Genomic DNA, 13,022 nt, shown 5'->3' with positions numbered 1-13,022 from the left:
CACGTTGGGCTCTGTGCTGACAGCTCAGAGCCTGGAGCCTGATTTAGATTCTGTGTCTCACTCTCTCTCTGCCCATCCCCTGCTCACGCTCTCTCTCTCTCTCTCTCTCTCTTTTTTTTTTTCAATGTTTATTTATTTTTGGGACAGACAGAGACAGAGCATGAACGGGGGAGGGGCAGAGAGAGAGGGAGACACAGAATCGGAAACAGGCTCCAGGCTCCGAGCCATCAGCCCAGAGCCTGACACGGGGCTCGAACTCACGGACCGCGAGATCGTGACCTGGCTGAAGTCCGACGCTTAACCGACTGCGCCACCCAGGCGCCCCTCTCTCTCTCTTTCTTGTCACACTTAGGCAGTATTTAATAAATGTTGGTTGAATTTATGTATTTGTTCTGTCATGGTGCTGGTAGTATATTTTGCTCATCATGGTATTGAGGGAGAGAAACTCTTTGGGGATGTTTCTCCTGCCCCTTCAACCCCCTCTCACTTAATCTTCCCAACAATCTCCTTTACATTTCTTGATGAAAGCCATTCCTGTTCCCAGAAATCCTGTTCCAGTGTATAAGAAGCTTGTAATCAGGATGCCTTCTTATTGTTCATATTATACCTTTGACCGTAGCCCACTTCAGATTTCTTTGTTCCATGGGGTAACAGAGAAACACATACCTAAATAAAATATCCTTCACTTCTCAGCATCGCAACCTTCATTTTGATGGTAAAATGAGCTAAAATAGGGCAGTAGGAAGTTTATTTTGACTCCCTTCTTTTGATTCTTTTATTTGCTATTCCTTCTTGTATCTTCCCCCTTGGTGACAAAAGCCATATTCTGAATGAATCTTTGGCAAGTGGGTGACTTCGATTAAGGGCAGAAGAGTGAGCATTGACACACAGTTGGTTCCCTTCAAAGTCTGCATGTTTTCTCAGGTGCTTTTCTTGAGTCCCTGTATCCATACGCTCTTCTGGTAGTAACTTAATCTCTGCTAGTCCCTTCACAGGTTTTGTCAGTCCTTAACACGAATCAAAACATGATTTCAAGTGAGATTTATTTGAACATCTATAACCAAAACAGATGTAGTTTCTTGATACATTAAGTCCTTTGCTCAAGTAGCTGTAGCTTTAATAACCTTCAAACCATCTCAGCTAAAGGCTTTGTTATCTTGAATTCTTACCAGCTAGCTTTGAGGAGGACACTTGTTCACTTGAACCAAAGCTCGCTTGGTCAGTAGAGTAAACAGGAATCATCATCATCGTTAGATCTCAGGCACCGTGCCAAGTACTTAACATGCATCGTCTGACTTGATCCTCACAGTGATTTAATTATGTAGGTAAATTAAAGGGTACATTTTTAAGGCTAAAATAAAAAAGATAAATAAAGGCTAAAATCTAAATAAAAAACAAGTAAAGATTATCTTTACTTCATGACCCTAATACACATCCAATACGTTGTTTAACTTCTTAGTTAATGAGGAAACCAATACAACGTTATAACTGATTCAAAGGAGAATTCAAAAGAATTACACACACGTAGCAATGAGGAACGCTGAAATGAATTTACAAATAGATGTAAAACGTGTTCATATCCAAAGACGATGGTGGATTGCATTTCAGTGGATGCAATCCACACATCTTTAGACAAGAATCCTTTGAATTACTATCAGTGTTTTACATCTTACAAAGTTACAAAATAGCAGGGCTGCTGGGTGGCTCAGTCAGGTAAGCATCCGACTTCAGGTCATGATCTCAGGGCTTGGGAGTTCGAGCCCTGCCTCCGGCTCTGTGCCAACAGCTCAGAGCCTGGAGCCTGCTTCAGATTCTGTCTCTGTCTCTCTCTGCAGCCCCCCTCCCCCCACCTGCTCACATTCTGTCTGTCTCTCCCATATAAATAAACATTTTTAAAAAATTTTTTTAATAAAAAAAAAAAAAACAAAAAAAAAAACAGGGCCGCCTGGGTGGCTCAGTCGGTTAAGCAGCCAACTTCGGCTCAGGTCATGATCTCGCGGTCCGTGAGTTCGAGCCCCGCGTCAGGCTCTGTGCTGACAGCTCAGAGCCTGGAGCCTGTTTCAGATTCTGTGTCTCCCTCTCTCTGACCCTCCCCCGTTCAAGCTTTGTCTCTCTCTGTCTCAAAAATAAATAAACGTTAAAAAAAAATTAAAAAAAAACCAAAACAAAACCCAAAGCTAACCCAGAAGAGTGTTCTGAATGGGACACTGGGTACTCTTTGTCCGTTTCACAGTCTTTCATAGCTCCAGGGTTTTCCCGACAGTATTGTTCCAATCCTTTGAGATTTTCAAACTCAACACTAGGAATAAAAGATCAGCTTCAATCTGGGGAAAACAAAAAATCATCTTTAAATAAAGCAAATAATCACTGAATAATAGATCTGGATCTAACATTGAAAATCAAACTTCACATTTTATACGTGAAAGCATCTGTAGTTAAATGATTTGCCAAAGTCATAAAGCTGGTTATTGGCAGGCCAGGAGAAGAACACAGAAACCAGGACTCGCTCGTAGAGTATTACTAAAATAAAAACAAAAATTAAAAACCTTGTATGTTAAAAGTGCCTTTAAATATATTACACTTAATGAATTACCCTTCTATGATAGAAATAAACTGAAGCAAACATCAATTAGGAGAATTCCTGAGATGGTAGGATAAGATCAGAGTCCATGTTAGTATCAGAAACCTATTTTCTCCCATCAGAGCAAATGTGATGGACCCACATTGCCTAATTACACAAATGGTATATTCATTTAAAAATTGCAAATATGTTCTCTAACCGTAAGATTTCACTGAGCTGATTATTTCTTTGATTCAGTATATCTGCAAGGAGATATACTCTGGAAAGACATACTCATCAACTGACATTCTCTTTTTAATTAAGTCAAAGTATTCCCTTGCCTTAAGGATACATTATCAAAGAAATTACTTCAATTACAGACTTGAACACTAATTTAGTAAATTAAGGATGTGCCTGACATTTAGTCCAGCAGATTGCTAACCTGAGCACTACAATATTTAAATTGAAAATCAAGTCCTGTTCAGATTTGATTCATGTATATAAAAACAAATCAATTTACTAGAGTTTTTCTTAGCTACTTAGGCTCCTGACATGCAAATATAGGTATTGGCCCAACTTCACTAGACATACTTTAGCAAGTGGGAAATCCTGGAACCCACTGATCTGCTTATTCAGATTAGCACTGCCAATATAACAAAAAATAAACAGAGACTATAACTTCCTGTTTTGGGAAATAAGCAAAGGTTTCTTGGACAGACAGTCCACATAGCTCTGTTCTTCGGACTTGTCCAATCTACGTTTCTTACTCTATTTCAATTCACTTTGACTTTGACAAAGCATTTCTTCTTTGTTTACAGTGGCAACTCCTCAGTCAACATTAGTGCTGGAGAGAGATTAACGCTTAAATGATCTCAAGGCTGGGCCACAGCTGGTGAACAAGGAGGAATGTTACAATCTCCCTTTGGGATAGAAATTCGGACATAGGCTTTTTGAGGCACACCTTGCTTTTGAAAACATAAAAAACATAGGAAGGACCACTGTGACAGGTTTTCACTGTATTTGTAGATTTTCTTCTTTTACGTTTATTTATTTATTTTGAGAGAGAGCAAGCGAGCGAGCGAGCAGGGGAGGGGCAGAGAGACAAAGAATCCCAACCAAGCAGGCTCCATCCTGTCAATGCTTGGCCCAGCACGGGGCTCAAACCCACGAACCGCGAGATTATGACCTGAGCCAAAATCAAGAGTTGGACGCTTAACCGACTGAACCACCCAGGTGCCCCATGTACTTGTAGTTTTGATTGACCTTCCTTCCAGTACCTTATTGAATTTTAGATACTACAATTTGAATGTTACATTGAAATTTTGGGGTCTGTAGAAAAACTACTGCCTGGGAAGAAGAATTTCCTCTGCCCTGTGGTCCTTTGAGCTGGACATAGAATCAGACTGACGTGAGACAGACTAACAGAGAGAATCCAGTGTAATAGGCCTGCATGCAGGGAATCCACACAGGCTGGAAATTCCAAAGACAATGAGGCAACGTGAAGCTTCTATGAGCTCAGGAGAGGGGTAGCTCAGGAGAGGATACAAAGGAGAGGAAGGCCAATAGCAGGAAGGAGAAAGGAGATGTCTGAAAACTAGGGTTGCTCTATTTCGCTGGTAAGTTTCCTAGGTAAAGGGGAGTCTCCGTTAACAGCTCTCTTCCGGGTACAGGCTCTCCTTTCCAATGCAGATTTCGGCAGTTGAGGGGGAGGCAGAGAGCCTTTCCTGCACCTGCTGGGTTTTGATTACTTTTAATTTGAAAGTATGGCCAAGTGGCCCATCTTGGGGCAGCCTGCCCTTGGCCCCTACACTATCATTAAAACTAGAAACTGGGATTTGAGAATATAGAATACCAAGCTGAAACTGGGATTTAACCCTAAGAAGAGAAAAATTACTTTTAAGTCCTCCGTTAGGGATTCAGTAAACACAGAAGCTTCCACATGTATGGTTCGTACGGATCGTACAACCTTCTGAGGCCCCAAAGCTTTCCTACATCACTGTTGCAGTAATTGAAAAAGAGGTGCCTCCTGGCAGATCGACATTTGCCTTTTAATTGCTGTGTGAACTTGGACGAGCCACTGACCTGCCCTGTTTCTTAGTTTTCTCTTTTGTAAAATGGGGATAATAATGCTCACTGCCTCCTGGAAGTGTTACAAAGATTAAATATGTTAACAGGTGTAACATGTTCAGGACAGAGTCTAGAGCTCACAGGCATCCAGTATAAGTATTTGTAAATTAAATGCACAATGCAAACAAATAAACCCCACAATCCTAGACAGTGTTGGAATCCATCAATCCTGAGACATAGTAAGGGAGTTGGGAAAAGCTGTGTGACAGGTTATCAGTCATGCCCAGGTGACCTGAATCATGTTGTGACTATTCCTGAGGCTCTCCTTGTGAATTCACAAGCTGGACATCCATCTTTGTGAAACAGGCTTTCCAGATCATGGCATTGAGGTTTGGGGATTTGGGGGGATCTTTAAAAAAAAGAGGGGGTGGTTTCCAGCTTTATTAGTAAACAGACCAGAGATAACAGGTGTCGGCAAGGATGTGGAGCAAAGGAACCCTTGTTCACTGTTGGTGGGAACAGAAGTTGGCAAAGCCACTACGGAAAACAGTATGAAGGTTCCTCAGAAAAGTAAAAATAGAACTACACTATGATTCAGCCATCCCACTTCTGGGACATCCATGTGAAAGCATGGATGACCTTTACTCTTTTCTATTTACACTCTCCCTTGGTGATCCCATCCGGTCACGGCTATCAGAATTTGGTAAGTTCTGAATTTGTATCATGTGTGGATCTGGGTCCTGGATTCCAGACTCTTACTTAACACCTGCAATGTAAATATTGAATAATAAATAGTAGTAATGCGAGTGATGATATTAACAGCTTATTACAATTTATATTATTATTATGCAGTTTTATTTTATTCATAAATTTATGTACTTAAACTAGTTTTATTTTGTAAGATGCATGATTATATATCTAAGTATGTTTATTATATGATTTATATTATACATTTTGATTTATTTGTATCAATGGTATTTTATTTATTACTAACCATTTAGTATTCAACAGGTCCAATATTAAATTCTTTGTAGTGTCTCCCAAACCAGGAGATCCTATATGGTCTTCTTCATCTCATTAAAAACGTCTTAGTTCCACCACTTGATGAAGCCAACAACATTGAAGATGGCTTTGACTCATCTCTTTTTCTCGCTAACGTATATCCAGTTCCATGAACAAATCTATAGGCTCCACCTCCAACATTTTTCCAGAAATTGACTTTGTTACCACCTCTAAGCCACGTTGGGCCGGGCCATCACCATACTAATTTATTACTGTAACCAGTAATATTAGAATGTAAGTTATTGAACTTTTTTAATGTTTTATTTTATTTTGAGAGGAGAGAGAGAAAGAGAGGGAGAGAGAGAAAGTGTGCATGAGAGCAGGGGAGGGGCAGAAAGAGAGGGAGAGGGACAGAATCCGAAGCAGGCTCTGTACTGTCAGTGTAGAGCCCGATACTGGGCTTGATCCCATGAACCGTGAGATTGTGACCTGAGCTGAAATCAAGAGTTGAACACTTAACCAACTGAGCCACCCGGGAGCCTTTGATTTTTTTTTTTAAATCAGAGAACATTAGATAACTATTGTATAAGAGTTTTGATCGTCTGTGTTCACCCTGAATGTCAAACATTATGGTCCACAAGGGCATTAACAAACATCCGGGGATTTCTTCTATAGCATTTGATTTCTGAAATGTTTATATTGGTAGCATTTTACTTATACATATTTAACCTAGGCCAGACTCTGTGTACTTTGTCACTTGACAAATATTCCTATGCAGCTCTTTCTATTGTAACACATCAAACAAGCTTAACCTAATTATTTCTAACATCTCTCTTTTTATAAAGTAAAAGAACAAAACTTTGTGCTTTCCAAGAGCCCTCTAGGAAATCTCAAAGACGGCTTCAGTAAAAGAATTTAAAAAAAAAATGTTTTGGTATGTCATATACAGTTGTAGGAAGGCAATTAGAAATGTCATTAGAAGAAATGTGGGTACTTGACTAAGATAGGATAATGGGTGCCTGTGACACTATTTAACCGAAGTGACAATATAACATTTAAAAATAAGCATAGAAAAAAAAGATGGCCATCTATGAACCAGTAATCACATCCTCACCAAGCAGAATCTGCCAGCACCTTGATCTTGGACTTCATATCCAAGTCTCCAGAACTGTAAGAAATAAATTTCTGTTGTTTATTTAAAAAAAAAAAAAAAATATATATATATATATATATATATATATATATATATATATATTTAATAGGCACAGAAAATAGCATTGTTGTAAAGACCCTCTTAGTTCTTTAAAAAGTGAGAACCTTTGTTTTTCTTTTTCTTGAATAATCATGGATATGATAAATTCAACGTAAAGCAAAGAAAATTATTCTGGTATGACACAGACTCTTCGCTCTGTAGGCAGATTACACATAAGGGAAACAATGAATTTTAATATTATGGGTAAAGCCACTAATCAGTAAGCCCAGGGAGCAAGACCATCAGAATTGAGGAAATTTTGTTATAAATTTTAACATTTCATAGCTTTTAGTGAGACTCTGGTATTCTAAATCAAAGCAGGGGCGCCTGGGTGGCTCAGTCGGTTAAGCGCCAGACTTCGGCGCAGGTCATGACTTCATGGTTCATGGGTTCGAGCCCTGCATCTCAGGCTCTGTGCTGACAGCTGAGAGCCTGGAGCCTGCTTCAGATTCTGTGTCTCCTCTCTCTGTCCCTTCTTGGCTCGCTCTCTCTCTCTCTCTCTCTCAAAAATAAATAAACATTAAAAAGAAGTTTGAATAAATAAACATTAAAAAATAATTTTATAAATCAAAGCAAATAAATTCAATCTCAAAGTTTTGTGCTTCATTATGCTCTTTCGTGTTCTGGAACCAACTAAAATTTTCAGACGGTACTTCTCCCAGGGTCTCTGTGATGTAAAAATTATCCTAATGTAGTAATAACACTAGGATGATATTAATGTTAAGACACAATGTGCTCATCATTGCTATCTTCAAATTGATAAAATACCTATACCATTTTTCAATTTCTAATAATTAGCTGGTGATAATTATAGCTCACGTAGACAAAGTCCTTTGGGACACGCAGGAGGTCCTAAAAGTATAGTGTGGCCCAGAGACCAAAAAACCTAAAGTTTGTTGCTTTAGAACAAAACTACTCTTCTTGAAAAATGAAAGCACAGTTGTATATGTCTGTCACTATTACTCCTGGTGTAGTCTCCACCTCCTGGCTGTAACTTTGACTTTCTTAGTTTTTTTTTTTTTAGTGTTTATTTATTTTTGAGAGACAGAGACAGAGCATGAGCTGGGGAAGGGCAGAGAGAGAGGCAGACACAGAATCCGAAGCAGGCTCCAGGCTCTGAGCTGCCAGCACAGAGCCCGACGTGGGGCTCGAACCCACGAACCGTGAGATCATGACCTGAGCCGAAGTCAGATGCTTAACTGTGGAGCCACCCAGGTGCCCCTGTGACTTTTAATAAGAGCATCTGCCTTCTATTTCACAAAGAAAAGCAGGGAGGGACAACTGAGAACTGTGTCGTACGCAAGCCTTTTTTACCAGACTATCCATGGATGCACATAACGATCCAACTACGTTGTTATGGACTCGATAGCTGTGTCGCCTTCAATTCATATATCGAAATCCTGACCGCCAAAGTGGTGATTCTAGAAGGTGGGGCCCTTGGGAGGTGATTAGATCTTGAAGGCGGAGCCCTCATGAATGGGCTTAGTGCCTTTTTAAAAGAGATGGCAGGGAGTTTTATCACCCTGTCTGACACGTGAGAAACAGAGAAGATGGCCCTCTATGAACCAGGACGCAGGCTCTCACCAGACACTGAATCTGCTAGTGTCTTGATCTCAGACTTCCCAGACTCAAAACTTGTCAGAAATGTTTGTTGTTTAACCGCCCCCCCCCCCCCCCGCCCAGCCTATGGTATTTTTGTTACAGCAGCCTGAAGAGGCTAAGACACACATACATCTCTTACATGTTTTTAAAGTGGCAAAAGAAAAATAAGAAGAAGAAGAATATATAGATTAGTATGATCCCAAACTATAACCTCTCTGTAGAATGAAAAAATTAAAAACAAAAGTGTGTAACAGTTATCCATGAAGTAACTCAGTTTAATATCAGTTCAAGGCTGGCTGGGAAATGTGAGCTGGAAACGGATGATGGATAAGACACAAGAAACAAAGGTAGCTTTGGGGTTCCCTGATGACGGGAATGCCACCAGGAGAGATAAGGTTCACAACGTGGTAGGCACATTTCCCAGAAGGCAACGATTTCTGCTTGGGACGGGATGAGTTTGAGATGTCAAAACAGTCAGAGGGAGATGGCCACCAAGCATCTGGCCACGCACGACTAGTGTTTGGAAGACGTGTCAGGGCATTTCCAATAGTCTCCCTTTATCCAAGGAGGACGTGTTCCGATGGCCACCAAGCATCTGGCCATGCACGACTAGTATTTGGAAGACGTATCAGGGCATTTCCAATAGTCTCCCTTTATCCAAGGAGGACGTGTTCCGAGACCCCCAGCGGATGCCTGAAATGGTGCATAGGACCAAACCCTAGATATACTATATTGTTTCCTATACATACACACCGATGATAAAATTTAACTTATAAGTTAGACACAGTTAAGAGATTAACAATAATAACTAATAACAAAATAGAACAATTATAGCAATACACTGTAATAAAAGTTATGTGGATGTGGTCTCTCAAAATGTCTTTTTATACTGTACTCACTCTTGTGATGATTTAAGATGATAAAATGCCAACGTTGTGATGACATGAAATGGGGACAGTCACATGGGCATCGTGACATAGTTAGGCTCCTATTGACCCGACAGTATGCCAAAGTGAGGATTTGCTGCCTCTGGACCACGGTTGGTCACAGGTAACTGAGACCACAGAAATGGGTGCAGGGATGACCGTATTTGGGCTGGGTCTTACAGGGAACTGATGTGTGAGTTGTCTTTTTTTTTTTTTTAATGTTTATTCATTTTTGAGAAAGAGTGTGTGAGCAGGGGAAGAGCAGAGAGAGAGGGGGATAGAGGAGCCACAGCAGGCTCTGTGCTGACAGCCCCGAGCCCTATGGGGGGCTTGAACTGACAAACCGTGAGATCATGACCTGAACAGAAGTCAGATGCTCAACCGCCTGAGCCACCCAGGCACCTCGAGAGTTGTCATTATTGAGCTGATAGTTAAGGCCATGCAAACAGATGAAATCACCAAAGAGAACATTAAGAGAAACAATTTTTTTTTTCAGAATGTAATTGTTATTCTGTGCATAAGCATTACTTCATTCGTTTCTGAAATAGCGTTGCTTATAATTGTTTTTAAAAGTGCAAAAGCTGGGGCGCCTGGGTGGCGCAGTCGGTTAAGCGTCCGACTTCAGCCAGGTCTCGATCTCGCGGTCCGGGATTCGAGCCCTGCGTCAGGTTCTGGGCTGATGGCTTGGAGCCTGGAGCCTGTTTCCGATTCTGTGTCTCCCTCTCTCTCTGCCCCTCCCCCGTTCATGCTCTGTCTCTCTCTGTCCCAAAAATAAATAAACGCTGAAAAAAAAAAATTAAAAAAAAAAATAAATAAATAAATAAATAAAAGTGCAAAAGCTAGCGGGGCACCTGGGTGGCTCAGTCGGTTAAGCATCCGACTTTGGCTCAGGTCATGATCTCAGGGTTTGTCAGCTCGAGCCCCGAGTCAGGCTCTGTGCTGGCCGCTCAGAGCCTGGGCCCTGTTTTGGATTCTGTGTTTCCCCTCCCTCTCTGCCCCTCCCCCCACTCATGTTCTGTCCATCTCCTTCTAAAAATTAAATAAAAACATTCTTGGGCCTGGCTTGGATTTGTAGCACTGTTCTGGCTTATCTGGATGCCAATCTGGAAATCACATGAAATTCTGCTTTTGTAACTTACTTCGTGGTTTTATTCAGGTGATGATCTTCTGCCCATCTTGCTTGTATGTGTTTTCCTAGTCTCAAATGGTAACTAATACGATGAATATTTTTAAGTGTTCATTTAGGGCTATTTTCCGGTTACCTCTCCCCACTCCACACCCGTACCTCAATACCACACAAAGGATGGGTTTCTGGAAGTTGAATGACTGGATCAAAGGGTCTGAACATTGCTATGGACCTAAAATTCATAAATTGAAGCTCTTAACCCCAGTGTCACAGTATCTGGAGATGAGGCCTTTACAAGGTAATTAAAGTTAAATTAGGTCATAAGAAAGGGGTCTAGGGGCGCCTCTGTGGTTCAGTTGGTAAAGCATCTGACTGTTGGTTTCGGCTCATGTCATGATCTCACAGGCTCTTGAGTTCGAGTCCTGCTTTGGGCTCCACGCTGGTGGTGTGGAGCCTGTTTGGGATTCTCTCTCACTCTCTCTCTCTCTCTCCCCTTCTCTCTCCCTCTCTCTCTGCACCTCCCCCATTCATGCTCTCTCTCTCCCAAAATAAATAAACAAACATTTAAAAAAAAGAGTGGGGTCTAATCCCATAGGACTATGGCTTTATAAGAAAAGGAAGTGAGAGAAATTTCTCTCTCCTGCTCTCTCTCTGTCCCCCTCTACCATGTGAGCACACAGAGACATGACATTCCTCTACAAGCCAGAAGAGAGCTCTCCCCAGAACCAACCATGCTGATGCCTTTGCCCTTGGACTGCCAGCCTCCGGAAGTGTAAGAAATAAACTTCCTTTGTTTACATAACCCAGTCAATGGTACTTTGTTATGGCAGCCTGAGCTAATACAAACATTTTGTAAGTTATTGGTACATATTGATAAATTACTTTCCAGAAAGGTGTTACCAATATACACCTTATTACCTGGCACCCGCTCAGCAATACCTTCAAATTTTTTACAAAAACGTTATACTCTTAAGATAGATAGATAGATAGATAGATTAGATGATAGATAGATAGATAGATAGATAGATAGATATTCTTTAAGAATTTTTTAAAGCTCATTCTTTTCAAGTTTCATTTCATCCAAATAGATTCAGCTTCCATGGCATTGCCTCATGGATGTTTTGAAGTTCTCAGGGTTAGTAATATTTCACAGAGATAAAAATGTCCACTCAGGAATCCCAAAACAAAGCAAACAAACACGCATAAGAAAAAATTTAAAAATTTCCATCATTTGATCACTCCCCCTTTTTATATGTATGGAAAGGAAAAGCTAAGAACTAAGAACCCAAGACGGTTTCAAGGCCATGAATTAATAGAATTGACAAAGACTTATCATATAGGCTCTCTTCATTTTAAAGCCTATTTTGCAAAGCAATGCCATTTTTGTAAGAAAGGAATAATACAGAAAGATTGCTATAGAAACAGAAAATATACTCTCTTTCAGTTACTTTTTATCATGCTTTGAAATAAAGAGCTTACTAACAAAACACTCTCTTTTCCCCAGGATGGAACCCTGAACTGTTATGTTTCACCTACAATAGTTTTTTCTCCTTCCACTGGCAACAGAAATCAGCAGCTTAAGAGGTAGAATGGAATTAGGACCTAAATTCCACCTTCCCATCTACTTTTCAGACCCATGATACTGTGCTGTCCACAGAATGCAAATATTTACAGCACATATTAAATAGTCACAGAAATCTGCCAATGATCACCACTGACAATTATCCTGAGGATAAATTCACAATGCTATGCCTTTATGTCTGACTCTGACTCACTTTTCCATTCTTACTCCATTCTTAAGTCACCTGTTCCATTCAGTATTACTTTACAGCACATAGCGAGCGCACTGTTCTCCTAACTTTGTCCTGAGTTGGCACCCAGTGAGTGGAGATGAAAATATCTTTCACGTCAGTTTGTCTTGCCTCATAACATTCTCAAGCTGTTTTCCCCATTTTAGCCTTTCAAGGGCAATTCTGTCCTACTGGGTCGTCTCGAAGTTGAATGGATTTCCATGGAAGAGGGGCCTGCAGAGTTGATAATCGAACAAAGACCAGAGAAAATGAAATTCACCTGTACTGACCAAGTGGGCAAGGGAGGGCAATCCAATGTCAAATAAAGGGTGTTTCCAAAGTCAAGCTTAAGAGACTTTTGTTTTATGGAAACCCCAGCCAGAAATGCCGTCGACACAGAAAGGTTTCCTTATGGGCTTTGAGTTTGCATCTTAATGTTATTTTTGTAGCATCTATGTTGGTTTTCATATACCATAAATAGAAAAAACAAAACAAAACAAAACAAAACCAACAAACCACTGAGTTGAGGAATTGGAAAGATAATTTGAGCAGAGTGATGAGTAGGTAGGGTATGGAATAAAAAGGCCAGTTCTTCATATAGAAAAATGTTCTATTTCAGAAAAAAAAGCCTCTTCTGGTTCTAAAAAAAAAAAAGTCATTTAAGTGATTCTTGTTTTGTTCCATTTAGAAGTTCGGT

The 13,022-nt window shown here is 40.4% G+C and overlaps 1 long non-coding RNA gene across 1 annotated transcript; it reads left to right on the top strand.

Moving 5' to 3' along the window:
- Positions 1 to 3,540: 3,540 nt before the first annotated feature.
- LOC113596075 (uncharacterized) lies at positions 3,541 to 12,670 on the top strand. The gene is made up of 4 exons (XR_003416771.2): positions 3,541 to 4,176; positions 11,209 to 11,307; positions 12,040 to 12,119; positions 12,493 to 12,670. It is a non-coding gene; the product is annotated as an uncharacterized LOC113596075 (long non-coding RNA).
- Positions 12,671 to 13,022: the final 352 nt, after the last annotated feature.

The sequence above is a fragment of the Acinonyx jubatus genome, chromosome E1 (genome assembly GCF_027475565.1).
Source record: "Acinonyx jubatus isolate Ajub_Pintada_27869175 chromosome E1, VMU_Ajub_asm_v1.0, whole genome shotgun sequence".
Classification (NCBI taxonomy): Eukaryota; Metazoa; Chordata; class Mammalia; order Carnivora; family Felidae; genus Acinonyx; species Acinonyx jubatus.
The sequence above is the reverse complement of the archived record's forward strand: the minus strand, read 5'-3'. Positions and strand labels throughout refer to the sequence as shown.